Consider the following 5,248-nt stretch of genomic DNA (forward strand, 5'->3'; position numbering starts at 1 on the left):
GCTTGGTCGTCGTGACCATGTTGACGGCGCACTTTACGGCTTCCTTAGACTATTGCCTGTATTCTCCCTCTCAGCCGTGTTTTATTTCGTTTAATTTCACCGTAACTTGATTTCAACCATGGTAAACCGTTGCTGTATTGTGGGCTGTAACAGCGCATCACATGATCGCCGAGGGAAAAACCTACAAAATGGGATAACTTTCCACCGCTGTCCTGCCTGGAGGCGCAAACACGGAGACCAAGTTTCACAGATAACAAAGAGTCGTCGGCTAGCTTGGATCGCGGCTGTAAGACGACAGAACAGAACTTTCCACAGTATCCTGATGTCAATGCGAGTGTGTTCCCTGCATTTTCATTCTGGTAAGTTAAAGATGCACGGTTTTATTTTATAGCCTACAGTGTTTCCTTCCTTCATCCGTGGCACCACATACAAGCATGAACGCGCGCCCAGAGACTGTTGATATAGCATTTTCATCCTCGTTGGTTGATATAGCATTTTATCCTCTTTGGTAGAACACACTGCCAGTTCCTACAAGGACAGGGACATCCCTCTCCATTTTCAAAAAAAACCCTGAGGTTGACAGCTGTCATAGCACCACTTATAAATTTTGCTGATCCTAGCGCTTACCAGCCGTCTTGTAATGTAATGTAATCATATAATACAATTTAATAATGTGTATATTGAGGATCATTGATAACATTATGGTTCTATATGTGTTCAACACTGCTGCTGTGGATAATAATTTTAAATTGTGTCACCAGGAAAACCAGCAAATGAAATGTACACCTCGCATCCGGATTGGGCACCATCACTACACTTGGGCCACACTGAGATAAAGGCCACACAGACTGCACGCTATGAGAGACAGGAAAAGAGAAAACGGCAAAGGACTGACAGTACACCTGCGAGGATGAGACAGCTATTGATGACCTTGTTCCACCCGGTAAGCCTTACAGAGCCAGAAGATTCAACACCGTATGTTGCTTTTGTGGCTTTTTCAGCTGCATGATGCACATTTAGCTAAAAGATGTCCTTATTTTATCCATAGTGGAGACACCAGCACCAGCTGAGGATGGAGCTGAGCAGACACCGCCGGCGTGCTGAAATCAACCGGCTGCTGGAGGAGAACAGGACCCTGAAACGTGAGCTTGGCCAGAGAAAAATGGATGAAGATTTCCTGAAGGAAGACACCGTCAAAGTGAAATACTACACTGGACTTCCACACCTTAAAGTCAACCACTTTATTCTGGTGTTTATGAATTACTGTATTAAAGAAAAGATTGATGCTCAATATGGAATTGACAATTTCTTTGTATCAACAATACACTCTAAGCAAACATTTAACAAGTGGGTTGTTTTTTAGCCATAGGTGTGTTTTGCATCCATACCCAAAAGCAAGAGGTCTCAAACGATCAGATCCTTTTCAGTGTTTATTTGCAAGTAGTGAAACTTGAGAACACAGTGCAGCGCAGAACAGAGCAGTGCAGTTTGAATGCTTGTAGGTAAATGGTTACAAATAAAAAATGGACGCGATGAAAATGCAGTGCAATTACTTACAATAACATAGTATGTATTTATACAAAATGTTCAATCCTATTAATAAGTCGGTCTTAATGAAACATCAATGGAGAAATGGAAAGTGGAGATATTGCAAATTATTATTATACAAATTGTAGTTATAGTAAACATTAACAGTTAAACACTGTTAGTGCAAATTCTTATATAAGTATTTATAATAATATGCATTACTTAAATTGTATAAATAAAGGCTGCGATGCAATATGTCATGATATACAATAATATAATCTATAATTGTATAATATAACAACGTGCAATAATATGCAAATATAACAATACAATGTAATAATACAAAATACTATGCTTTTTATAAAAAATGTCTATGTATAAAAAAAATTCCAAAGTAATAAAAAATACGTATTTATGAAACATCAATTACAAACATAAAAATTGGAGGTAGATCAAATTAAGTAATAACAGATATCAATAACATTTGAAGTAGTGCAAATTATTACCGGTACTATAGTACACATTAAAAAACAATGTTAGTGCAATGTCTTATATAATTACTTTTAACAATATGCATTTCTTAAATTGTATAAATAAAGGCTGCGATGCAATATGTCATGATATACAATAATATAATCTATAATTGTATTGTAATATAACGACGTGCAATAATATGCAGCTGCAATGTCTTTCACTGTCTCACAGTGCTGGAGAAGGACAGCTGGTGGAGCATTTTCAAACTTTGGGTCGCGCAGACGGTCTTGCAGGGGTTTTGGGATCACAGCTGGCTGGACAGGAGCAGCATAGTTGTGAAAGTAGGGCTTCACTGTGGACATACAAACTGACCTATGGTTCTGAAGAACAGGGAACATTGACGATAAGTCGTCCAATGTGGCTTGGGCAGTGCGTCTGCTGGCCCGTGTCCGTAGGCCAGGCATGGGAATGTTGTCATCGATGACTCTGTCCAGAGCAATCCTCTGCACTTTGGATGAAGTGAAGTCCATCTTGTGGGCGACTTCACCGCTGACTTTGTTGATACCTGCTGGTATTTTCCAATAAGCTGGCACATCTGTCACAGTCTTTTTCCCACGGATGCGGACTGCTGCCTCAATCTTAAACAGCAGAGCCCCAACATGTGTACATGCCTCTGCAATTCCAGCCATGCATGTACAGTGTGCACAGCAAACCTGCCCATCGTCAGCAATGATGACCCATGGCTTCAGGGGAGTCTCATTAATGCGCTGAGAGTGCAAGACCTGAGGAGAAAAAAAATAGACATAAATTATGCAGGTAAGGACACCATTATATTTCATTCTATGCTGGAAAGCAAACGTTAACCTCAACCCCTCATGCATGTGTATACATATCATATAAATCACAGTTATACAACAGTAAAGTATAACAACCACGCTGTTATATTGTTATATCACTTAAAAGAAAAAGAAATGAAATGAGCACAGGACATTTAAACCTGCATAATACCTCTGACTGAAAGATTTAAGCTCAAAGTTACCCGTTACAGTGTTTTATGAGGTCAGATTTAATAACCCGCAGTCAATACTGCACTCATTTTTCTAAATAGTTCACTTTGAAAGACTCTGATTCAAACTAGGAGTTAACTTGAATGGCCACAGCACTGCACTATTGTTTATTTTTTTATATTTTGCGGATCTTTGACTATTTAATCTATTCCTTAAAATTTTATTAATAACAATGTTCAATAAATGATTTTCAACAAAATACAGATGTAACACCTATCCAGTTTCTGAATGATGGTAAAAAAATCTTGTTTCTACCAGCAGCTGGGGGAGACTAGATTAGAAGATGGTTCAGAAAACCTGTTAGGACACATTTTTTTTCTAACACTAAGTATCAAACAAATGCTGATTTCTATTTCAGCAAATTATTCTTAAATTTTTTTTAATATTTTTAATAATGTTTTGATGAAGATTTGAGATTCCTTTCACTGAATGAATGGTCACAAAGCTAGTGTTAAGCTTGAAGTCTCTGGCCAAGCTCACGTTTCAGGGTCCTGTTCTCCTCCAGCAGCCGGTTGATTTCAGCACGCCGGCGCTGACAGAAGTCACATTCTGTCAGCGGTGTCTGCTCAGCTCCATCCTCAGCTGGTGCTGGTGTCTCCACTATGGATAAAATAAGGACATCTTTTAGCTAAATGTGCATCATGCAGCTGAAAAAGCCACAAAAGCAACATACGGTGTTGAATCTGCTGGCTCTGTAAGGCTTACCGGGTGGAACAAGGTCATCAATAGCTGTCTCATCCTCGCAGGTGTACTGTCAGTCCTTTGCCGTTTTCTCTTTTCCTGTCTCTCATAGCGTGCAGTCTGTGTGGCCTTTATCTCAGTGTGGCCCAAGTGTAGTGATGGTGCCCAATCCGGATGCGAGGTGTACATTTCATTTGCTGGTTTTCCTGGTGACACAATTTAAAATTATTATCCACAGCGGCAGTGTTGAACACATATAGAACCATAATGTTATCAATGATCCTCAATATACACATTATTAAATTGTATTATATGATTACATTACATTACAAGACGGCTGGTAAGCGCTAGGATCAGCAAAATTTATAAGTGGTGCTATGACAGCTGTCAACCTCAGGGTTTTTTTTGAAAATGGAGAGGGATGTCCCTGTCCTTGTAGGAACTGGCAGTGTGTTCTACCAAAGAGGATAAAATGCTATATCAACCAACGAGGATGAAAATGCTATATCAACAGTCTCTGGGCGCGCGTTCATGCTTGTATGTGGTGCCACGGATGAAGGAAGGAAACACTGTAGGCTATAAAATAAAACCGTGCATCTTTAACTTACCAGAATGAAAATGCAGGGAACACACTCGCATTGACATCAGGATACTGTGGAAAGTTCTGTTCTCTCGTCTTACAGCCGCGATCCAAGCTAGCCGACGACTCTTTGTTATCTGTGAAACTTGGTCTCCGTGTTTGCGCCTCCAGGCAGGACAGCGGTGGAAAGTTATCCCATTTTGTAGGTTTTTCCCTCGGCAATCATGTGATGCGCTGTTACAGCCCACAATACAGCAACGGTTTACCATGGTTGAAATCAAGTTACGGTGAAATTAAACGAAATAAAACACGGCTGAGAGGGAGAACACAGGCAATAGTCTAAGGAAGCCGTAAAGTGCGCCGTCAACATGGTCACGACGACCAAGCCCTATTGCGAGGTAACGCAAAAGGTTTTGCGAGGGAACGCAAAAGTTTTTGCGAGGGAACGCAAAAGTATTGCGAGGTAACGCAAAAGTATTGCGAGGTAACGCAAAAGTATTGCGAGGGAACGCAAAAGAAAAAAAATTCCCCATGTCCCCTAGGGGGCTCCGTATCAATCAACCTAATGATCTAAGAAGAAATTGTAAAAATAACTGCACTACACCTTCAGTCCAACAAGTTGTGAAATATGAAACCAAATGCCAAAAAAAGAAAAGCCTGAACCAGAAGCTAACATTTGTTTAAAAATGTGCTGTTGTTTATAATACTGTAACTACAAAACACTGATTAACAGTTTTATTTTGTTATGCTCAGTTGAAGTTACTCTGGATATCTAAGGCGCAAACAGAGAATAACTGTCCAGTAAGAATTGGGTCTTGATTAAAATAAAAAAAACAAAAACAAACAAAGTGTATAATCAGTCAACACGCTATATTTTGAGAGTTTTATCATAAGCAAATATTCATACTTTCCAAAAGAG

General features: G+C 39.6%; 1 long non-coding RNA gene across 1 annotated transcript; it reads right to left on the reverse strand.

The window, feature by feature from the left end:
* Positions 1-1,486: 1,486 nt before the first annotated feature.
* LOC119780738 lies at positions 1,487-4,418 on the reverse strand. The gene is made up of 4 exons (XR_005280442.1): positions 4,358-4,418; positions 3,774-3,955; positions 3,549-3,668; positions 1,487-2,783 (listed from the first exon to the last, which is right to left on the reverse strand). It is a non-coding gene; the product is annotated as an uncharacterized LOC119780738 (long non-coding RNA).
* Positions 4,419-5,248: the final 830 nt, after the last annotated feature.

Source organism: Cyprinodon tularosa, unplaced genomic scaffold (genome assembly GCF_016077235.1).
Source record: "Cyprinodon tularosa strain WSP-4 unplaced genomic scaffold, ASM1607723v1 ctg165, whole genome shotgun sequence".
In the NCBI taxonomy this organism is placed as follows: Eukaryota; Metazoa; Chordata; class Actinopteri; order Cyprinodontiformes; family Cyprinodontidae; genus Cyprinodon; species Cyprinodon tularosa.